Source organism: Camponotus vicinus, unplaced genomic scaffold (assembly GCF_025532165.1).
Source record: "Camponotus vicinus isolate PSW18456_S1 unplaced genomic scaffold, iyCamVici1.0 SCAF_2, whole genome shotgun sequence".
In the NCBI taxonomy this organism is placed as follows: domain Eukaryota; kingdom Metazoa; phylum Arthropoda; class Insecta; order Hymenoptera; family Formicidae; genus Camponotus; species Camponotus vicinus.
In genome coordinates this window covers 22,468,786-22,495,324 of record NW_028141956.1, presented here as the reverse complement: position 1 = coordinate 22,495,324, position 26,539 = coordinate 22,468,786, and the positions used below count along the sequence as shown (strand labels likewise).

The 26,539-nt window shown below is 27.5% G+C and overlaps 1 protein-coding gene and 1 non-coding gene across 5 annotated transcripts in view; both read right to left on the bottom strand.

The window, feature by feature from the left end:
* The window catches only part of LOC145966558 (uncharacterized), a 203,268-nt gene that overhangs the window by 90,514 nt on the left and 86,215 nt on the right, over positions 1–26,539 (bottom strand). The window lies entirely within an intron of this gene.
* Positions 4,715–4,788, bottom strand: Trnas-gga (transfer RNA serine (anticodon GGA)). Its single transcript has one exon. It is a non-coding gene; the product is annotated as a tRNA-Ser (tRNA).

Sequence of the window (26,539 nt, the reverse complement as noted above, 5' to 3'; positions counted from 1 at the left end):
TATATGATAAACTACATGTACAACAGGAATATATATACATATTACATATACAGTAAGATATGTGAGAATGATTTGTGCATGATGTGTACGTACATCGAATATTGGATAATATTCACGCGTTCGATGCATGAATGGATATGTATATTACATACAACAGGTGTACGTGCGAATGATGAATTTACATGCTAATTTATGTACATTTAAGATCTTACAGATTTTATTTGTATATGTGAATTAATGAATATATAAGTATACAAAATCTACTTAAGTTACATCTGTATTACAAATACATTATGATATATGTATATCATCTTATTTTACTGTAAGAGTATAAGCAATATATTCAACATTGTTTCTATGTATATACATACAGGGTTTTCGAAAAGTCCGGAAACGGTCCAATATCTAAAAAATAAAGCATTTTAGAGAAAAATGTTTCAAATAAAAGTTATTTGGTTTAAAGAGAGCTATAAAATGGTGGCAATGGTTTGATAGTCGATGGCTTGAATAGTCGCTGGAAGGTCACATGAAGGTCACCTTGAATTTTTTAAATGGAACACCCTGTATATTTTTGCACATTCTTGTAGCTTATCTCGAGAGCTTTCCAAAATACTATAATTAAGTTAGTTTTCATTAAGTACTTTCCGAGTTATGAGGCTTGAAATCATTTCTTAATTTTACATAAACCGTAAAATATCTTGTAAAATATTCTTTTATCGATTATCTTACCTTACTTTTATGTACAAAATAATGAGAGGAATCAATTGGTGTAAAGAAAACACATAATTGTTTCGAAAAAAAAAATGTAATTTGCAATTACATTTTTTTTCTTAAAAATAACTATGTGTTTTCTTTACACCAATTGATTCCTCTCATTATTTTGTACATAAAAGTATTAAGGCAAAGTAATCGAAAAAAGAATATTTTACAAGATATTTTACGGTTTATGTAAAATTAAGAAATTATTTCAAGCCTCATAACTTGGAAAGTACTTAATGAAAACTAACTTAATTATAGTGTTTTGGAAAGCTCTCGAGATGAGCTATAAGAATATACAAAAGCATACAGGGTGTTCCATTTAAAAAATTCAAGGTGACCTTCATGTGACCTTCCAGCGACTATTCAAGGTCAAACCATTGCCACCATTTTATAGCTCTCTTTAAACCAAACAACTTTTATTTGAAACATTTTTCTCTAAAATGCTTTATTTTTTATTCGACCGTTTCCGAACTTTTCGAAAACCCTGTATATTGTAAAATACATTAAATATATCTTTGTATCTTTATTTATATATAATGAAATTATATACTGTATTTGTTATTTTGCAATGAAATGAAAATGATATAATGATTATAATGTCAAAATAGAAAAAAAAACAATAAATTGTATTTTTGCGCTTACATATATATATATATGTATTAGAGAGAGAGAAGCTTATATTAAATAATATTCAATGCTCTTATTTCGTACGTCACTGAATTTGTACGTGACTGAACACTGAAATAGAAAAAATTAGAAGATCTTCATAAGAAGAAAATTTAAAACTATATATTTATATATATATATATATATATATATATATATATTCATATATATATATATATATATATATATAAATATTTTAAATTTTGTTTTCTTCTTATGAAGATCTTCTCGTATAGCGACGAAAGATGCTATATATGTTCCGTTACATAAGGGTGATTGTTATGAGCGCTATCACACTTTAAAGAAATATTAAAAAATGTGTTAATAATTATGATAATTATATGTTATAATGACAATAAAGTCACACCGCTATGAAATAAAAGAATTCAGAAAGACATAATGAATATTATTAAGGTATAAAGTTTTACAAATAGGCACCTACGCCCCCGCGAGTTATCAAAGTTAATCAAAACCGGGCCGATACTAGCGACGAATCAGCGTCTAATGTGAGGCAGTTGTTAATGAGTGGTGACATCAAACATGAGCGGTAGATAAAGTGTTAAAATAGAATATGGCACGATGAAATATCAAGAGAAAGCAAAAAGAATATATATAATACAATTATCAAAAGCATTTTGTTATATAGTCAAAACATAGAAGATCACGGAAGTAAATGAGCAAAGAATTATTGCGAAATAGATACATTGCGAAGATCATATATATAGAATGTCACGGAGAGATCAAATATGAAATGAAAAGATCAGAAAATTGATGGAGGAGGGAAGGCGGAACAAACCATTATAGAAAACATCCAAAAGAAACAACTAATATGATTTGGACACGACAAAAGAATGACAGAGGGAAAGTTGCCATGGAATGGATATCTCCCAAAAAAAGGAAACAAACGACTTAGAATATCATGATAGAAGATACTAAAAAGGTGATAAGAAGCGAGAGAAATCTGACAGAAGAATCACGTCAAGATCGAATCGAGTGGAGAAACAATCTGAAAATCGTATAGTGACGAAAGATGCTATAAACCAATGCATATATATATATATATATATATTATACTATACTTTAATAATATTCTTATGTCTTTCTGAATTCTTTTATTTCATAGGTGTGACTTTATTGTCATTATAATATATAATTATCATAATTATTAACACATTTTTTAATATTTCTTATAGTGTGATAGCGCTCATAACAATCACCCTTATGTAACGGAACATTATAAAATTTACAAACAAAACACGTTCTGCTTCTTATGTTTTTTGATGCACTCTACATAAGTCTTTAGGGGTTCTGCTTACAAGTCAGCGTAAAATACGAATGCTTTACCAAAAATTGAACAGATCCTTCTGGTGGATAGATCTCGACCGGAAAACCGATTAATAGGTTATCGGTCGATAAGCGTTGATATTCGAAAATTCGATAAATAGGCTACCGGTCGATAAGCGTTAGCTATTAATAGACTTCCGATAGATAAAGTGTTAACCGTTCTTCTTTCTTATTCTATCCTTTGTTTTATTTCTTCTATTCTCTACCATCGTTGATTATTTTTACTTCCAAATACTTATATTTTTGGTTGGTTGTGATCTTTGTTGTTTCAGACTCGTTTTTGATCTTCCAATACATCGATATATTGTTTTACTAATGTTTATAGTTAGTCCTCATTTTTCAGCTCATTATTCTTTTTTTATTTTTCGAGTAATGTATTCTAAATCCTCTTCATTCTGTGTCATTACAACCTGGTCGTTAGCAAACTGAATATATTGATTTTAAAATCAACAAAGGAAGGCTTCTTGGACCAAGAACGTAAGGTATAATTTATGAGAGTTAGGATTATATTAACACACTAAGTATGATAATCAGCACTCTAATTATTTATTTATTTATGACAAACGCCGTTTCGATCCAATCCGGATCCTTATCAATGTCAAAAAGATGTTATAAAAATTGCAAAGTCACGGATAAAAGAAACTGTCAATATATGTACATTACTTCGGAGCACGCCAAAACATACGAAAAAACTATATATACAATGTCAGAAGATCGAAATCACAATCGCACGCAACCGAGATAATTAGGAAAATTTAATTAAATAAGAGCGTAACATTAAAATCAATAGATCGATATGGGACAAAATAAATAAAAAAACCGATTTCCTGTGTCCGCAACTTCCGTCGAAGAAACGCGCTGTTCACCTCAAAAGTAAAAATCCGAAGAATTCTAATAGTTTGGGTACCAAAGTCCTCTTAAAATTATTAATTGGATTAATCCCGTCGATTGGAGAAATAAGTATATAAAAGTCCTGCCGATGCGGTCCGTTGAAATAGTAGTAAAAATAAAAATAAGCTTTATGAGGTGAACGCCTGTAAAAAGAAAAACAAACAGAGCAACACATCCTCCAACGAAATCACGGAACAAAAACAAAATTATTAAAAATAAAAAAAAAATTACACATTGAGAATAAAGAAAATATATAAAGTGATGTAAAATAACAGAAATAATACATACGAATCGCGACATCGAAAGCTGTTAAAAGTTTTATGCGTCTCAAATTGAAGCAAACAGGCCGAGCACATCCTTGCGATATTTTATTCTAGTAAATAATTTTCTTTTGGTTTGTTCTATGTATGAGGCTTCACACTTTAAACAGCTAATTTTATAAACTACGTTAAAGTGATGTAACTTAGATAACGAGTTTTTGTGTAATCTGATGAAAGAATTTAGTTTATTATTTACAGTGAATGCCAATCTTCTATTAGTGTAATTTTGTACTGCCAAAACAAATTTTTTTAGAATCCCTTTAGTAAAAAGAATGGTGAAATAAGGAGTAGAAAAAAGAAGAGGCTGAATGAGAGAACTTGTTCACATTAACATTGGAAATGAGATATTTTAGTCTATGGAAAATAGTGTAAATAAAGTGAATAGGATAACCGTTATTTAACAAATTAATGAGAGAAAAATTCTCTGTGTGAAACCGAGGATGTGAAAGTTTAAAAACTCTATCAGTGAGGCCAACAATAACTCCCTTTTTATGCATCAGTGGATGATGCGAAAAGAATGACAAAAATCTTCCAGAAAAATCTTCCAGTAAAGATAGGGATGTATGTGGGAGGAGGTCAGACGTGTCTATACGCCCATTTGGTCAACGAGCGATCCATCCGTAGCAACGGTATCGACGCATATCCTGTGAAGAGAGCATTCACACACTTTTCAGCCCAACGAATAATTGCTAGAAGACAATATTCGCGGACTAGAAAAATATATGAGGTGCAAGTGGCTGGATCGGGAATCGAACCCGAGTCTTTCGCTTTCCGGGCAACTGCTCTAGACCACTGAGCTATCCAGACCTCATGCCTAATACCTTTTTAACATGTGACATGCGACTCCAGAGCGATGTTGGCATCTCGCTTGATGGATGTATGCCGATTGCCACGGAGGACCCTTGAAAAGTCGCTCGCTGACCAAATAAGTTGACATTGATAAGGATCCGGGATGGATCGTCGAACAGCATTTGTCATAAATAAATGATTATAGTGCTGATTATCATATTTAATGTGTTAATAATCCTAACTGTAGTAAATTACACCTTACGTTCTTGGTCCAAGAAGCCTTCCTTTATTGATTTTAATTTTAATCTTACGGACCTTTCTTACTGTTTAATTGTATTTTATATTGATATTATTGATTTGGAAGCCCATGCTATTACATTTTTTCTTCCATTGATATAGGATATATTATCAACATATATTTTAAAAAGTGTAGGGAATAGCAGCATCCTTATCTCAATCTTTTTGATATCAAATATCCTTTGAAAACCTTTCATCCAATTTTAATCTTTATTTTTGGCCCTTTATACAACGTTTACACTGCCTCATGGTTTGATATTGATTCTTTGTACTTAAAATATTTCCAAAATAATTAAAAAAGGATTGGTTTTTTAATTAAATGAAAATTGGCAAATTAGTGCCACAGCACGATAGTTGAAGTGCAAAGAAGAAACAACACTTCCTTCTTTCTAATTACTCGTATATTTCAAATTAAATACAATTAAAATTTAATAATTTGAAATTTGGTTCAAATAATTAAAAAATAATCGAAATTAGCAAATAAGAACCATAGCGCAGTAGTTGGAGCACAGGAAAGAAATAACATTTCCTTCTTTCTGATTACTCGTTTATTTCAAAATAAAAATAATTACATTAAAAAAAACGAACGTTTCGTATCATTTTTTGATCCCTTTTCAGCACGATGTTAACAATATATATTACAAATTATTATGACGCATTAAATTATAAAAATTATAAAAATTTTTTCGTTCTCGACGCGTAGAGGACGATAAATTATATCTCGCGGAAATCTGGTAAGCGCATTGTTTTTAATAGTCCTTCAAATTATTATAATTGTGCTGTGCTAATGTGTCACAGCAGATCAGATTCCGCGCTTGTTACAATTAATAATAGTATGCCGTTGTGTGTCTCTCATGTTGGTTTGCTATTCAATGATATTCCCGTCTATTCTTTAAGAAAATTTTTAAAAAATTCGAAAATATCGATTCCTTTTTTTTTTTAATTTTCTTAAAGATTATGATCTTGAAAATATATATGCAGAAGCATTTACCTGAATTCGTCAAATTAACGAATTTAGGGCGGCTTAAATAAGACGACGCACGGTCCTTTCTAAAGAACGATAGCAGAACTCACATAAAGAATCTTTTTGTTTTGTTATTTCAGATAAGCAGGAGTACCAGAATAATGATTTTCGAAGTTGTTTTTTTAAGGCCATTATTCGGAAGCTTGTGCCTCAAATAATTTTATTTATTTTTAAATTTAAAAAATTGTAAACTGTAGTTAAAAGTCCCTAAATACATACACATTGCACACAATACAAAATTGTATTAACACTTGCCACACACGACTTTATTGCACACATGCTCATTGCACACATAACATTATTGCGCACATACACATTGCACACATGATAAAATAAAATCTTTAATAAAATCTTTAATCAATTTGATGGTAAGATTTTCGTATGCGACCCACTTTCGAATTTGATGAATTTTTATAAGCATATAGTACTAAATAAAATCGAATGCTATAAGAACGAATGTGTAGAAACGTTTATTATTTTAATTTTAATTATCTTCTTAAATAAATAATATTTAAGATTTCCATATAGAAAGAAATATTAGAATACAAAAATATTTTGGATTATACTTTGGAAATAAAAATGAATGCCGCTTCGTGTGAAAGTCGATAACCCATGTGAAACAGAACAATTATAAATCTCGTTTCTAGTCGTAAGCACAGGTGATGTGGGGTGGCCCTCGCTTCGCGTGAAAGCCAAAAACTTAAAAACTCAAAAAGTCAAATGTGGAACAGAACAATTATAGACCTCACTTCGGGCCGCATTATGTTCAGTGACCCATTCAGTTCTCTAAAGAATCGATCTTGCGCTTACGCAATCGCAAAAATTCAACATGTACAAAAGAATTAACCTTGCGCTTACGCAATCGAAAAATTCAACATGTATAAAAATAATAAAAATTTGATACCTCATGAACAAAACGTTTCGGCCCATTCGCATTTGTGGTATTTGATTTCATTTAGTACGTACTATATGTCTGTAAAAATTGATCAAATTCGGAGATAGGTCGCATAACGAAAGTCTTGCCCAAAGCATCTAATTATATTTTTATTTTTGCATGAAATAATATCATGTGTACAATATGCATGTGTACAATAATATCATGTGTGCAATGTGCATATGTACAATAATATCATGTGTGCAATGTGCATGTGTGCAATAAAGTCGTGTGTGGAAAGTGTTAATACAATTTTCTTATTTTATGTGCAATAATGTCATGTGTGCAAGTTTGCACAAATATTAAATTATTACAATATTAAATTAGGTACTCTGAAGTTATTTATTTTTTATAAAATTATTTATAATTATTTATAATCGATAAAAATTTAATCATAAATTATTTATATTAGAATTTATTAGAATTCTTTAATACAGAATAATTTTAATCACACAAAAGTGAAGAATTAAAAATAAATTAAAAATAAAGAATTTGGAATAAAGAAACTCTTTTATATTTCGATATCATAAAAATTGAAATTTTGATAATAGATTTTATGTAGGTTTCTCTTATTTATTGTTGCATATTTGTCGTATGTGTGTATATGAGCGCATATGTATGTACATATGTGTACGCATATGTGTATTGCATGAAACAAAGGCAAGTCACATATTTCCTTTTTTTTAATTATCACATAGAGTTTCTATTACTTATAATAGGCAATAATTTTTTTTATATTAAGTAAAATAATTTATCTTTTTAAAGCATCTGTATCAATAGATTTGTTGTATTCATATTCGTATAATTTTTTAATATTATACATATATGAACATTAATATCTCGCTCATATTAAATGCAAACATACCTTGAATGCGAATTTTTCAGCGAAACTACATCAGATGATTATGATGACGATATGAAACTTACATTGGAAGATCTTTACATGGATGGTAAACAGGATAATTTTGAGAAGATCCTTGATAGAATGGAGAAAGAAAGAAGAAAAATATAAAAGTTTATTTTACTTTCCAATATTTTCACGATAGAAGTACACGCAAACCTTGATTTCACAACATGGATAAGTCACGCAGCTCAATAACAATGGTAAATAAATTGAGAGCAAATCATTGTAATCTGGCGGAGTATCCGTAAGAGATACATACACCCAAAAAGTACATCACTTCGAATGGATATCTCCTATGTCGAGCATGTTGCATTTATGTGCAATATATACGATGACATACATTGTGACTTCTATTTACAATTAACCAGAAACACAAATATCCATATTATATTATGCAATTGCTTAAATGTTTAAATTTGCAAGCATTGGAAATTACAGCTAAATTTATTCAATTACAATATGCAATTGTTGTATTTGATTTAAAAAAGTAGAATAAAATGATGAAAAAGGGGAAAGAGTTTAAATTATTAACTCTATTTATGTCAAATGTAATACAAAAATATTAAAAATATTGAAATACAAAAGTTTATATATATATTTCAGTTTAATATACTGGTACCATAAACATTTGAAAATTGGAGGCATTTTATAAGCAATTATTAAAAAAATAATGACATATGTCACTATTCTAAGGGAATTAGTTTATTCAAATAAAATTTCTTTTTTTTTAAATGTTTTATTATTCTTTATTATAAAAAATGTAAAAATGTGTTATTAATTACTTTTAATTTATTATATAATTATAATAAATTTAATAAAATATTTACATAAAACATTATTTACGGAGAAACAAGTTGCAAAATATATTATGCATATTAAGAAAAGATATATGTATAAGTATACGTGTATTGTGTGTATATATATAAATAAGGGTATTGTGGATTTTGTCCAAAGATAATCTTTTTCTAGAAATTTTCTAGAAATATTTTCAGAAATATATTATTTTCGAAAACTTTTTTAATATGTAAGATGTGTATGTTAATATTGTATAAACACTGAAGAATAAGAATTTATGATTTATGTTGCTTTTTTCAAATTTATGGTACTTTAGATACAATAATTTTTTAGATTTGATGTATTATTTGAATGCCTATTGATAGGCAACCATAAATAGCATTATGATTGCTTATTAATTTTCTTCACATTATTCCTTTCATTATTGAACCAAAAAATCTAACACGGAAAGCAAAATATATATAAAGGATAGGTGTATTCTTCTTTTAAAATTCTAATAAGAAGAGGAAAATATACAGGGTGTCTCGAAAGGTAAGGTCAACCGGCCAGGAGGTGAAAGAGGAGAACACATGTAAATAAAATTTTTTCGTATTCGCTATAGTTTAGAAGATATAGCGCTTTATAAGGATGTATAAGAAATGTGAAACTCCTTAATATTTCGAAAAATACGTATTTTCAAAAAAAATGTTTTATTCAAAAAATGTAGGGTTTTAAGTTATGCATTACACAGAAAAATTGGAATGATCTTGAATAGTATTCTCAAAGTCACGTAAAGATAATCTTGAAATTTTTAATGAGTATTCCTACATTTTATTACATAATACAAATGCATAATTTAAAACCCTAGACTTTTTGTATAAAACATTTTTTTCGAAAATACGTATTTTTCGAAATATTAAGAAGTTTCACATTTTTTATATATCCTTATAAAGCGCTATATCTTCTAAACTATAGCGAATACGAAAAAATTTTATTTACATTATGTGTTCTACTCATACTTCTGTTTTCCCTCCTGACCGGTTGACTTTATCTTTCGAGAGACCTTTATATAAGATGTGTTTTTCTTTTAACTTTGAATATGATTAGTCTAGTTCAAAATAAAGGACGTATTTTTTTATTTATTTTTTAATAACTGTTGGAAGTGAAACACTCTCTCTGTTTTTTAACAATAATCCGAAGTGTTCTAATAAATCTTCGACACATCATAATCCTAGATAAAACATTACTTATACAATTAAATTTTTTGGAAATATCTAATATACTCACATTTTTTTTCATCTCACGGATCGTAAAGATCTAATAAGTTATAGTATATTTTTATATAAGCATTATATGCGTTGGAATTTTTGAAGAAGAATAATTTTAAGAAACCTAATGTTTTTCAATTTTTTTTCGTTCTTGTTAAAAGCTACGATGATGTTATTTTTGTTACAAAGATGTTATTTTCTCCGCTAAAGATCGTATCTAGGTTGTCATGTATAAAGTTACGTACTGAGAGCGATGCACCGACAAATTTCTTGCCGATTGGCGAATGAATAATTTAAAATTCTATTTTAATTACTGTATGTACCTTTTATATGCAAAATTATAAATATTTTATAAATATTTTATATTTTATTTTAATTATAAATATTTTATGTTTTATATAATCTACACTTCATTATTTTAAATATTGTTTAACAATTACTGATGATGATCCAATCAAGAATACAAAAACATACAAATATGAATTAATTAATAAATCACAATAGAAAATATATATAGCGCTTTGTTTATGGTGCTTAGTTCTCAATTAGCCCGTTTTCTTTAATTTTAGATAACATATATTACATTGTTATTACATCTTACAATTAGATAGCATAATAAACGAAGATATCTTAAAATGTTTAAAATACGATAAGACAGGTAATTATGCACTTTACGGACGACCTCACCGATTTCAATGATTTTGACATATGTTGTCAAGCTCACTTTCCTGAGTAACTTTCCTGAGTCAAAAGATTTTAGCCGTCGCTCGTTGTTTATTAAAAAGTTATTAACAAAAGAATTTCACAATTTTAATACTTTTTATCTCCGAAAATATTGATTTGAGAAAAAAAATTTTAAGCAAAAAATAAAGCCGCTGAAAACTCTACTAAAAAGGTTATATGCATTTTTTTCATAAACCTACTATTTTAGCTGTTATATAAAAAAATAATTATTTTAAATACATTTATTACAATTTAAATTTATATAGAATTTAATACAATTTAATACAATTAAAAAATATCACAAATGTATATGTACACACACACACGCGCGCGCGGAGGGTACAAGAGCAGGCCTACGGCCCCCCCTCCCGCAACCACCCCGTCGGTAGGGGACGCATTGCGAAGAGTTGAATCATAATGGATATATGCTGTAAGTTGTAAAGCGAGGTCCACCTTGCCTACCGGAGGGGTGGTTGCGGGAGGGGGGCCGAAGGCCCCCCCCGCTGCACCCCGCGTGTGTGTGTGTGTGTGTACACATACATTTGTGATATTTTTTAATTGAATTAAATTCATTTCAGCTTCTTATATATGGTAACTCACTGAAAAATTGCCACACACTAAGCAGAAGTACAAGACTACAACCGTGAATGATTTGAAGAAAATGTAAACAAATATAGTATGTTCAACGCAATGTTAAGTTTACTTTCTTTCTATCTATTGAACATATATTCGATGAAATATATCCTCTTAAACTGTCGCAAAATCATACTATATTCATTAAACTTTTTTCGTTAATAACTTTTTAATAAACAGTGAGCGACACTTAAAACCTTTTAATACTTACTCAGGAGAGTGAGCTTGACAACATATGTCAAAATCATTGAAATCGGCGAGGTCGTCCGTAAAGTGCATAATTACCTAAGACACCTTTAAGTCATCTTTTAAACGTCTTTTATAAACATATGTTATCTGGAATTGTAGTCGTATATAACATTACTGGTTAAGTCAAACGTAATCAAACAAATAAAATAAATTATATTTAATTCATAAAACTCGAGAGATTTAATTTATATAAAAATTAAATTCCAATTTTTTTCCTTAAAAAGAGAGTAAATAGACAATTTCTCATTTATTGACTAATTTTCAATAATCTATTTATTATATTTTATTTTTTATTAAGACTACATCTTAAAAATTAAACTGATTGAAAAAGATATACTTTTGATGTTAGTAACTGCCTGTAAGCTTTATATACGTTTGGCGGAAACTTGAATATGAGATAATTTTGCCTGGTTTTATCACACAATGGCAAGCAAAATATGTAATAATGTTGCAATAATATTACAATAATGTTTTATTATAATATAATAAAACTTATTGTAGCATTACAAAACAATACGCGGTGAAATTAGACAAAATTATCTTGTATTCAAGTTTCCATCACAAATATAAAGCCTAAGGACATCTATTAATATAAGATCCAAATAATATAATGTATTTTTTTTACAAATCTAATATCTGATATAATTCCAACAAATTCAGGATATTAAACAGATTATTTGACATTAACCGGATATTGTGTGTTCATTTACTGCCTATTTGAAATGAAAAATTAGAATTTAATTTTTATGTAGATTAAAAAAATATGTGATTATACATATTACTTGTATTACATTTATAAATAAGAAATTACAATTAACAGGTAGCTTACCGATAACACTTATGTAATGTTATCTGTCTAATATTCAGTTCTGTTGTACTTATATAACATTAATATAATGGAGTTTACTAAGCAGATATACATATATTGAGCAAACAAAGGCAAATGTTCGTTTGTTGTACGAGAGTTGGCAAGATCAGACATATAATGAATGCATCGTATTCTCGTCTACACTGCATGTCATTTCCTATTTCTTGAATTATTTCAAAAATCTTAATAATTTTTTATATCTTTATATTATAACGGTATCAGTATTATGAAATTTCTACTATAAATATTGCATAATATTTATAATATTCCATAATATTTATAAAATTTATTCATAAATTTATGAATGTATTCCCGTATAAACGAATTTTTTTCTTATAAAACTTATAGTAATAAAAATGTTCCAATAATTTTATTGAAAAAAAAATAAATATAATATTAATATTTGATCATTCTGTTAGTTAATATTTACTGTTCATAAATTTTATAAATGTTACAGAAGTTATAGAAATTAAATATTATAGAAATTTCAAAATATTGTGCTATAATTACAATAAACAAAGAAAGTATTAATACTTTTAGTAAATAAATATTGCGAAAAGATTATACTTCACTAATCATTTTGATTTTCATATATATTATAGATTAAAATTTAGAAGTAATACCATTATCGTTACAATTTTAGTTAAACATAGGATAATTTGATAATTTCATAATCGGGAATTTCAAGAGTTCGAAATTATCTTATTAAGATAAATAAAGCTTATAAAGATTCTAAATTTATATAAAATTAAAGATGTAAAAAGTGATTTTGAATATATTGATATTATTTGCGAATCTGTTGATAGAAATCAAACAATAATAAAAAAATTTTCTTTTTCTTATTTATATATTTACAGCATTTAAGAATCTTAAGAAAGATTTTTTGCAATTTCTTTAAGCTTTTGTGTTTTCAAAATTAATTATTATATCAAAATTAATAAATTAATAAAATTAATAGGATAATGTACATTTACACGCGCGCGCGTGTGTGTGTGTGTGTACATACATACATACATATATATATATATATATATATATATATATATATACAGGGTAAGGCAAAAGTTCCGGAATGGACTCAAATTGCATTCCGGAAATATGGAATTGTTAATAGCGAATTACATACTTTTTCTTAAAAACAACTATGTTTTTTCTTTACACCAATTGATTCCTCTCATTATTTTGTACATAAAAGTATTAAGATAAGATAACCGAAAAATGAATATTTTACTAGATATTTTATGGTTTATGTAAAATTAAGAAATTATTTCAAGCTTCATAACTCGAAAAGTACTTAATGAAAAAATGTTTAATTATAGTATTTTGGAAAGCTCTCGACCTGAGCTATAAGAATATGTAATAAAAAATAGGGGTTGCCATTTAAGATTTTTATGGTGACCTTGACCGCGCTTTTCAAGGTCATCCCAAAGTCAAAACCATTTTTTCAAAAAATTAATATTTTCTGAGATATTTAGCCGTTCCGGAACTTTTGCCCTACCCTGTATATAAAATGTAACGTGATATGTGTTATAGGCAATAAATGGATAACTTAAATATTTATCCTCTCAATTTCAAACAATTTATTTAATATTCTCTTGTTGAGACTGTATCAAATATTACATTAAAAAATTATATACTTTCGATCGTAGCTTAATAGCAGCTCTTTGTGGATTTTATATACATATATTTGTAGTAGAAATTTTTTAATATAAGATAGTTTCACCTAGTTTCTACTGTATAGCAGCAAGTAAAGGAACATATACGTCTTGAAAAAAAATGTATATATATATATATATATATATATATATATATATATATATATATACAATATATATTCAAGATAAATTTGCATAAAAGAAGACGCTCCCCTCATGTGACGTTTGACATATGTTGTCAAGGTCATATATTGTCAATTTTTATTTTACTAAAATATAAAAAAAAAGAGAAAGGACTAGTAATAAGCAAAAAGTAATCAAACACACTTATTTGTTTTAGATAAACTAATTAAATAATAATTTAACAAATTATTTAAAATGTAATTATTGCAATATTAATCGTCAGTAGTGTGATAGCAAATATATTTCTTACCATTAATATTATTAATAATTAGGAAAAAGTAAAATTTTGAAAAAATAAAACAAATTACTATATTTTGCAAAATATGAATTTTAGAAAAAGCGGAGTAATTTGAAATGAAAATAACAAAAGTAAAATCAGAAACTTTATTTCTTTTTTATTATAAGCCTTTTATTAATAAAACAACCTTTTTATTAAATTTCTTTAAATGTAAAAGAAAAAATTGTACTTCTATAAATATGAAGAAATTGCCTTAAGAAAAATAGGATTAATTCAAATTGCATTGAAATTATGAACAACAGTAATAAATAAAAATATTTTTGGGTTCACCGTACAGTCTGAACCTATTCCTAGCATATCATTGAACTTAAAATTCTTCAGATTTTAATTTCTTGAATGTCTCGCTAAGTGTTGCATATTATTACTTAATGCTATTTTAAACGACTCAATGAATTTCAATGTAGAAAGAATATAGCCAGATAACTTATTCTATCATTTTAAAGTTTAATCTTATTATTTTTTTACACATTATGGATAATATATCAGATTTATGAGTAAAATTGGAAAAAAAATTTTTAATTTTATCTTATACAAAATTTTGAAGTTAAAAACATAACATTTTTTATCACGACTATAAATAACATAATATTGATGCCAGTATTTTTGAATGATCAAAATAAAATCCAATTGTTATGGTTATTTTACTGTTATTGATAGCATTGCTGTAATATACACACACACACACGCACACACACACACATTTTTAGAAATAATGTCTTTTTTATATTAACACTCTATTTCATATTTTCATCTTTTCTCTCATTTATTTATTTTTTGTTTTCAAAAAGAATAGAGAGAGAGAGCGAAAGAGAGAGAGAACGTTTAAAAAATTTCTTTATATCTAAATTAATTTAATTTGTTTACACAATATATCGTTACACAATATATCATTTCTACGCGCGCACGTTTTATTTGATGTGGATGTGTATTTCACAATGAGAATCTTTTGTTACATTGAAATTGATATTGAACGAGAATCCGATAGCTTGACAAATGAGAAAGTTGATCCAAATTGCAGAGTATATCTTCAAATTAATATGTAGTCATTTAATTGATGAAGCGTTTTCTTCTCCGTCTTTTTAAAAATGTTTAACAAACTATTATATTCTTATTATATCTTTATTATAATTTTATAAGTTTTGTAAAATTATACATAACTTATTATATATATTTATCAAAATATATCACTTACAAAATAAACCATATCTGACAAAAAAAATTAAGAAAAAGATGCAATAAAAAGTGGAGAGTTCCATTTCATTAAATTAACATTAACAAAGAAATTATAAGGAAGTAATAAATTTAAATATTTTTGTCCAATATTTTAAATGTATATAAATATTTTTATTATTCGAAATTAAATTTTAATTAATATTTTATATTAAAAACATTAGAGTGTACGATGTTATATAACGATTCTATATAACTATGATTTTGTACAAATATATGTGTGTAAATATCTGTTAATATGTCTATTATATATCTGTTATAAAAACTAGCAAAGGAAAATAAAGAAGTTGTAATTTTCTTCTAATACATTGTACAAAATAGGTTTTTATACAGTGTGTCTTACAACCTCGTACAATACTTTAATAGCGTATTCTAGAAATAAAATAAAGTAAAAATTTGTAATACAATATTCTAATTTAAAAGTTAATATTAATTAATTCAGTGTTAATTAGAATTTAGGCAATTCGAAATCGCAATATCAATGAAAATAAATTCATATTATATACGTGTTCTTTGCAGAATAATTCATACATATCTATTTGTCTTTGTCAATAATCCTTTTATTTGTTTTGCTATCATGTTAATTAATATCTATCTTTGATATATGGATGTATCGATATATATACAGAGTGATTGGCAATGTATTGAAAGTAAATGGTTATTACTTCGTAATAAATAAACCGAACAAAATGAATCAAACGCCATTTTGTAAAAGAAACATATCAATTTTATTATCATATGTATGAAAAAATATATAATATTTTAATAATTTAAATAACATGTTATAAAAATTTGCTTACATACTAATGATAAATGTTTTCAAAATATTGTTCATCGGAATTGACACAGAATTGCAGCCATTTTCGAAAACTTTGAAATACATTATCAAATATGTTTATAGAAATGTTTCGAGTGCATTTTTAATTGCTATCTATCATTGCTAATTCTCCAATGAGAGGAACGGCAATTGACACATTCGGATTTCTTTCTCCCAAAACGTAATTTTGCTTGTTAATATACTCATATTGAACCAAGAATGAGCTTCATCTGTAAAAATAATCTGTTTCTCATCAAGTTTCTCATTTTCAAACATGTCAGTTATCACTTCGCAAAATTGAACTCGTTTTTCAATAGCTTTCATCGTTAGCAATTGATGTGTAACGATTTTGTAAGAATACAGTTTTGATGACGTTTTTTACAATCTTTCGGAGAGTTTCTCGCTTTAAATTTATGACCTGAGCAGCTTTATCGAGAAATTTGGATTTTCTTTGAAATATTCTCTGATCTCATCAATTGTTTCATCCGTTGTAACGGTACAAAGATGGGTCGGGTAAATCATGTCTACGACCATCCAAAATGCCATACATTTGAAAATTATCCTAACCTTGCGAAAAAATATATTGAAAAATAAATAGAATCTCAAATTATCAGCATAATATATAGGATAGATTAGATTATGGCACGATTTTAGGCAGAAAACATATCTTCTGAGCATAGTTTGCCTCTACTGAAGAAACACTTTTTCTTAAATGCTTAGCACATTCATTGTGACACTCGTAAACTGGCTTCTACAATGGCTAAAATGAAATTGACGGGTCTCAGGTACCAGACGCTAGTGTGTTAAATAATCGCCGAAATCAAGGAGAGGAAATATAATCATTTACTTTCAACACAATCCCAATAGTCATTCTATATAGGGATGTATTTTTCGAATAGTTTAATAATAAACTTATCATTGATATTCAAACAAAGTATAATTCTTTATCACTTTATCAATTATACACGAATTTCGTTAAATTCATAATTACATAGTCAAAGCATATACCTTTCCATTTTTTGTATGTTTATTGTACAGAAAGTTTTAGAATAATGATAGAAGTTATTCTAAAAAAATGAAGAATAATGTGTTTTTAACCATTTAATCTAACCATCATAAATTATTCGTATTAATGCGTACATGTAGAACGTCAAAACTTTTGGTCACATGGTTAAAAATTTGAAAGAATCTTACTTCATTCTCTCTCTTTCTCTTATATAATTAAAGAACATCTCTCTAAATGAATAATATCGTAAAAGTAGAATCTATATATATATATATATATATATATATATATATATATATATATATATAAAAGATTTTCAATATAACAAAAGATCTCCATTCATGCGAATATTGTAGCACTTTCAATTTATACACGAGATTGCATGTAATAGAAATGGAACGTTAATTTCTATTCCATTTTGGACGAGAATTTTCTCTATTTTTGGCTTTAAACGGCTTCTATTCTGAATCGGTGTAGAATCGATGGAAAAACTCGGATTTTTGTTTGCTGCAACGCTTTGTCTGTCACTGCAACATAAAGCAGTTGGGTAGTGCAATGTTAACAAAAATGTTTACATTGGCATACCAAAATATATAAAATATTTATTTCGTGTGTACATCTCTCAATTATGTATATAAATATATAGACTGTTATATTGCATTAAAGTTTATTTATAATTTTAATTAATACAAATGTTGTAAATCGGTTTGGATAAATATGGTTAATTAATACCATTTAATAGCATATGAATAATCCTTTTAAATTTGTTATATATATATATATATATATATATATATATATATATATAATGTTTTACATATATAAATATATAATTTTTAAATAAATTTGTGATGGAATCTTATCAATAATTCTATATTAAAAAGTGAGTTAAATAAGAAATTATTTTTTTAATTAAATATGGTAATTATATAATTATATTTAATTAAACATGGTAAATAATATATATAAAATAGTGATAACTATTGAACTATTAATATAATAGAGATATAACTACAAATTGTATTTATATAAAAGCGATATTAATGAAAAATATTTTTTGATTTTTGATTAATCAGAGAATTATAAACTTATATGTAACAAGCCTTTTGTTTAATTAAATATATATTTCTCAGCACACACATGCCACACAACTAATATACTTCTTATTTGAAGAAAATAATTATTTCATGTAATCTTTTCTTTTAAAATGACTACAAGAATGAGATAAATAATCTTATTATAACCATAATTTTAATAATGTGACATTTGTATATATATACAGGGTGTCCCAAAAGTCCCGGAACGGTCGAATATTTCATAAACTATGCACTTTAGAAAGAAATGTTTCAGACAAAAGTTGTATGGCTTGAAGGTGGCCATAAGATGGTATCATTGGTTTGACCTTGAAAAGTCGTTTGAAGGTCACGTGAAGATCACCTTCAATTTTTTAAATGCAACTCCCTATTTTTTATTACTTATTCTTGCAGCTTATCTCGAGAGCTTTCCAAAACACTAATTAAGTTAGTTAAGTTAGTTTTCATTAAGTACTTTTTGAGTTATGAGACTTGAAATAATTTCTTAATTTTACATAAATCATAAAATATCTAGTAAAATATTCATTTTTCGGTTATCTTACCTTAATACTTTTATGTACAAAATAATGAGAGGAATCAATTGGTGTAAAGAAAAAATATGTAATTTGCAATTAACAATTACATATTTTTTTTAAAAAACAACTGTTTTTTCTTTACATTAATTATAGTGTTTTTGAAAGTTCTCGAGATGAGCTACAAGAATAAGTAATAAAAAATGGAGAGTTCCATTTAAAAAATTGAATGTGACCTTCACGTGACCTTCAAACTACTCTTCAAGGTCAAACAAATGACACTATCTTATGGCCCCCTTCAAGCCATACAACTTTTGTTTGAAACATTTCTTTCTAAAATGCATAGTTTATAAAATATTCGACCGTTCCGGGACTTTTGGGACACCCTGTATATATACATATATATATATTTGTATATATAGAAAATATGCAATAATTCGTAGTTTAGAAACATTAACTTGCTATTTCTAATTTTTTATAATTCTGTATTTCTAATTCTGTATTCCTCACTTAATATTGCTGTATCAAAATATATTTATACAAATTTTTAAAGCGGTTTTTTATTTAATTTTTGTACTTTTAGGCTCAGTTTAAGAATAAATATCTTATTGTATAAAACAAATTTACACATCATTAAAAACTTTTTTGGAAAGGATATATTATTCTGTTTTTTCTTAGATATAAAACAAACCTTTAATAAAATTCGTGTATGGAATGAAGATCTTTTGTAAAATTAAAGAAAAACATACTTTATTTAATCTTCTTTTTCAGTTATATCCAATTATCTTTCCTATAAGAAAGAAATTTCAAATTAAGATTTAGAATATATAATCGCTGGAGCTATATAAAACAAAATCAATAAGATAGTATTTTACAAGAAAACAATCAAATTTTTAAGATATATTTTTTATTTACTTTATATCTATGCTTATTAATCATTAATTAAGTACTATATGTAAATAATATGTAACTCTTTATTTTAATTTCCCATAAAGATATTTAAAATCTTGCAAAAAAGTTAAAACTTTCTCTCTCTCTCTCTCTCTCTCTCTCTCTCTCTCTCTCTCTCCTTTATATGTGTATTGTCTACACAGCAAATTCATGTTGACAAAAAAATACGTTTGCTTGTTAAAGTCAATAATAAAGCAAATATTATAAAATGATATGGTAATTATGCATAAAAGGGGCTTCCTCACTGATTTCCTTTATTTTTAAATATATTATAGGGGAGATCTTCCCGAGTAATTTCGTATATATACAGGGTGTCCCATTTTAAAAGTTCCACCCTCATAACTTTTCAGGATCAATGTTTGAAGGAAAACGACTCGAATAAAAGTTGTAGAGAACAAAGGGGGCTATCTAATAGTGACCTTGGATTCTACATTAAAGGTCATTTTCAAGGCCATTTGAAGGTCAACTTCCGTTTTTTAAATGGGAACCCCTATTTTTTATTACTTATTCTTGTAGCTTATCTCGAGAGCTTTCCAAAACACTATAATAAAGTATTTCTTCAGTCAGTACTTTTCGAGTTATGAGGCTTGAAATAATTTCTTAATTTTATATAAACCATAAAATATCTAGTAAAATATTAATTTTTCGATTATCTTACCTTAATACTTTTATGTACAAAATAATGAGAGGAATCAATTGATGTAAAGAAAAACATAATTGTTTCGAAGAAAAAATATGTAATTGTTAATTGCAAATTACATATTTTTTTTTCGAAACAATTATGTGTTTTCTTTACATCTATTGATTTCTCTCATTATTTTGTACATAAAAGTATTAAGGTAAGATAATCGAAAAATGAATATTTTACTAGATATTTTATGGTTTATATAAAATTAAGAAATTATTTCAAGCCTCATAACTCGAAAAGTACTGAATGAAGAAATACTTTGTTATAGTGTTTTGGAAAGCTCTCGAGATAAACTACAAGAATTAGTAATAAAAAATAGGGGTTTCCATTTAAAAAACGGAAGTTGACCTTCAAATGACCTTGAAAATGACCTTTAATGTCAAATCCAAGGTCACTATTAGATAGCCCCCTTTGTTCCCTATAACTTTTATCCGAGTCGTTTTCCTTCAAACGTTGATCCTGAAAAGTTATGAGGGTGGAACTTTTATATTATTGCGCTCAATTCGTATTGTGAGCAGCTGTCATTTGTGTTGCTGTTGTTTGTGGTTATTACAAATTCTGACAGTTCGTGCGACAGTTTGTCCGAAGAGAAAAGTTAAAAAATTAAAAAGAAGATGATACATTATGCATATATTATTTAAAATGTATAATGCAAAAAAACAAATGGCGCGCGCTTTGTATTGCTCTAGTATGTTTAAGAAGAAATATATTTAATAAAATATATGTATTTGTAAACTTTGCTTTTTCTTGCAAAGTACATGCGGGGACACCGCATGTTTCGCTCCCTCTACGGGGGGCTCCACTTTCGGAAGATATAACCTAACCCAACTTGTGTCTGAAGTGTAGGAAATACCTTGATATATGACATTTCGCTTTACATGGTTCATATGGTTTATATAAGTTTGTAACTTTCTCTGCCAGGTATATTCCACACTTGGGACACGGGTTAGGTTAGGTTAGATCTTCCGAAAGTGGAGCCCCCCCGTAGGAGGGGCGGAACATACGGTGTCCCCGCATGTACTTTGCAAGACAAGGCAAAGTTTACAAATACATATATTCTATTAAAATTATTTTTGTATTTGTTATTTTTATCCTTTTTCAGCCTATATCTCCAAAACTATTTGAGTCCGACCCTTATATATATATATATATATATATATATATATATATTACTCGGGAAGATCTCCCCTATAACATATTTAAAGATAAAGCAAATCGGAGAAGAAGTCCCTTTTATGCATAATGATATAATTAAATAGAGAGGTATAAGAATTAAATTAATTAAATTAATCTTTTTTTAAAGTTACAATTATTTAAATATTATATATTATATTATTATATAATTTAAATAAAAAATATTTTCTCTTGACAAATATAAATCTATAATAAATCAATTCTTTGTAAGCATGTATTTATTCTTTTTAATTAATGCTTTATATATTTTAGCGTATTTTTAAGAAAATTTTAATTCAGTTTTTGATTTGAACAAAAACGTATTAAAGTTGGCATACTTAAGTTTTTGCAACAATGTAAAAACTACAAAACAGTAAACTTCTCTGTTATTTGAAATTTCATAAGAAAATTTCTCATTTAGTCAATATCATAACAAGTCATCGTAAAATCAATATACTCGTATAGAATTTATGGAGTACAAGTAACACTTTTAACATTAAAATTTAAAAAAATAACTTTGAAATCAATACACTCGTATAAAATTTATGGAGTACAAGTAACACTTTTAACATTAAAATTTAAAAAAATAACTTTGAAATCAATCTTTCCAGTATCAAGCGTTTCACGGTAGTTTTCTAACAAAATTGTACACCGTGATATTCTAAAAAAAAAACAAAAAAAAAACAGTTTAATAAAGTAATCAACACACACACTCTTCTACTACTAGACATAAATGCAATCACGTTTTTAAATTAAATTTATTAAATTAAACAATCGCTTTATATTCTGAATTTTTAATAATTTATAAAAATAAATTAGGTTAAAATCCTGATATAAATATTTAATTACTTTTCCTTTACAAAAACAAAAAGCTTTGATTTGTTGTATTCTATTTGTATTTATTTTATATTATATAATGTGATAAAGAAACATAAGCAGAATGTTTCTCATACGTATATAAATATATGTATATAATCTAACATAACATCCATATAAATAGGGACATATTAGCTTCATTATGTTACTGCTTTCTGTCAGAAATATCCAAGAAACTCAATTTACGATTTATGAAATCTCGTGTAGAATAATAATTTGCATTAATCGCTACCATTCTTCGCAACATTAGTACGACATTGACAGAAAGTCAAAAATAGTGCTATTATCTTTCTTTATTTAGCATTGATCTTCCAATATCAATAATCGTATTCATATTTGGACACTTCATATGCTCACTATCTACAAAAAAGACAAAAATAATACGTCTCTTCTTCTCAAAAACAAAAGATTATAATACCATCTACGATATTTGATAATTGATCTATTCCTATTTTTTTTACTCTTCTTTATCAATATTACAGCCACACATACACTTATACAAATTTTTAGACGTCTAAATTTAATTCTATTATTTTAATTTTAAATATTCAATATTGTTTTGTCGCATATTGTTTTTCTACATATTTTGACGATCTTATTTTATAAGTATAGATTCTCTACATAATTTTTATATGGAGCCAATATAGCCGCGAATTGACTTGAGGGTGTCCCATTTTAACTTGGACAGTAAAATATCTCAAAAACTAAGCCCAGCAAACAAAAATGTTTCAGACAAAAGTTGTATGGTTTCGAGAGGGACATAAGATGGTACCATTGATTTGACCTTGAAGAGTTATTTGAAGGTCACATAAAGGTCATCTTCAATTTCTTAAATGGAACCTACTATTTGTCATTGCATATTCTTGTAGCTTATCTCGAGAGCTTTCCAAAACACTATAATTAAGTACCTTTTCGTTAAGTACTTTTTGAGTTATGAGGCTTGAAATAATTTCTTAATTTTACATAAACCGTAAAATATCTTGTAAAATATTCATTTTTCGATTATCTTACCTTAATACTTTTATGTACAAAATAATGAGAGGAATCAATTGGTGTAAAGAAAACACATAGAAGTTTTTAAGAACACATAGTTGTTTATGGAATTGTTAATTGCAAATTACATATTTTTTCTTAAAAACAACTATGTGTTTTCTTTACACTAATTGATTCCTCTCATTATTTTGTACATAAAAGTATTAAGGTAAGATAATCGAAAAATGGATATTTTACAAGATATTTTACGGTTTATGTAAAATTAAGAAATTATTTCAAGCCTCATAACTCAAAAAGTACTTAACGAAAAGGTACTTAATTATAGTGTTTTGGAAAGCTCTCGAGATAAGCTACAAGAATATGCAATGACAAATAGTAGGTTCCATTTAAGAAATTGAAGGTGACCTTCATGTGACCTTCAAATAACTCTTCAAGGTCAAACCAATGATACCATCTTATGTCCCCCTCGAAACCATACAACTTTTGTCTGAAATATTTTTGTTTGCTGGGCTTAGTTTTTGAGATAATTTACTGTCCAAGTTAAAATGGGACACCCTGTATATATATATATATATATATATATATATATATATACAGAGTGTTCGGAAATTCAATCGACAAATTTTCAGAGATTGTCGGGGGCACCCTAGGAATCATTTTTTGCAAATAAACCTGGGGTCGGAAACGTGTCATTACATCGCTACGGCATACGGAGTGTTCGAAAGAGTCGGGATCTCGAAATATCACAAAAAATAGAAGTTTTACAAAAAATTATTTCAAACAAAAGTTGTAGGGTGTAAAAAGGTCTATTTACTGGCGCCATGTGTTTGACCTTGGATGGCGTCGCCAAGGTCACGACAAGGCCACCTTGAATTTTTGAAATGGAACCCTCCACTTTTTATTCAGCCACCGATCTTGCCTTTATCGGCTGGATTAGCCACCGATCTTGCCATGGTTGGCTGGATCATCTTCCAATCTGAGAATCGAATTTGTGTTTGGATTTCTTGCCTTCGTGGGCGAGACATCTTACCATGAAAAGCTCGATAACTTCGAAACGGCTTACTTAAAGTTGGTAAAATTAGTGCTTTGAAAAGGTCTCGAGAAGGGTTACAAGAATATGCAATAAAAAGTGGAGGGTTCCATTCAAAAATTCAAGGTGGCCTTGTCGTGACCTTGGCGACGCCATCCAAGGTCAAACACATGGCGCCAGTAAATAGATCTTTTTACACCCTACAACTTTTGTTTGAAACAATTTTTTGTAAAACTTCTATTTTTTGTGATATTTCGAGGTCCCCACTCTTTCGAACACTCCATATGCCGTAGCGATGTAATCCCGTATAGGAATAGCCAGACTTAACAACAGGACCAATGCTTGGCCCGATATATGGTAACCGATGATTAATCGATACTTGGCATACGTCGGCATTTTATGTTGGCCCATGCTTGGAGAATAATTGGGTGCCATTTACATAAGAAAACTCTACACTTTGCTATAACGCCAATGCTTGGCCCGATATACGGTGACCAATTATTGGCCAATTCTTGGCTTACTATATTCGCCCATGCCTGGCATTTTCAAATTTGCCAGAAAATTCTAGGAACTTAGCGGCTATAAAATAGCCAAGGAAAGAAATCCTCTGCGCAGTCCATAACCGCTCTAAATTCGCTGTCGCACAGCATATCTCTTTTTTCGCAGCAATTTTGCAGCAATCGCTCGAGTCCGAGTAAACGTTTTTTATTGCTTTGTTGCAGAAATAAATTGTTATAAATATATACTTATAAAATAGTTTATTGGATATTTTTCGAATTTTTATTAAAAATACATTAACATATAATTATATATAAGTATTCTTAATAAAAAGGGAAAAAATTTCTAGTAAAATATATTTTGATAAATGTATATTTGTAAAAATGTATTAACGCGATAAAGTACTTAATGAAAACTAACTTAGTTATAGTGTTTTGGAAAGCTCTCGAGATAAGCTACAAGAATATGTAATAAAAAATAGAGGGTTACGTTTAAAAAAATTCAGTTGACCTTCAAATGACCAGTAAATTCGACCTTTTGGTCAAAGTCAAAGTCACTATCAGATGTCCCCCTCGAAATCCTACAACTTTTGTTTGAAACATTTTTTTGTATCTTTTAGACTTTACAAGATATTTCGATGGCAAAGTTAAAATGGAACACCCTGTATATATATATATATATATATATATACCCATATATATATATATATGGGGTGACCCATTTTAACTTAGGCAGCCAAATAACTCGAAAAATAAGCAAGATAGAGAAAAATGTTTTAGACAAAAGTTGTATGGTTTCGAGGGGGCCATAAGATGGTATCATTGGTTTGACCTTGAAGAGTCATTTGAAGGTCACGTGAAGGTCACTTCAATTTTTTTAAATGGAACATCCTATATATTTTTGTACATTCTTGTAGCTCATCTCGAGAGCTTTCCAAAACACTATAATTAAGTACATTTTCGTTAGGTACTTTTTGAGTTATGAGGCTTGAAATAATTTCTTAATTTTACATAAACCGTAAAATATCTTGTAAAATATTCATTTTTCGATTACCTTACCTTAATAGTTTTATGTACAAAATAATGAGAGGAA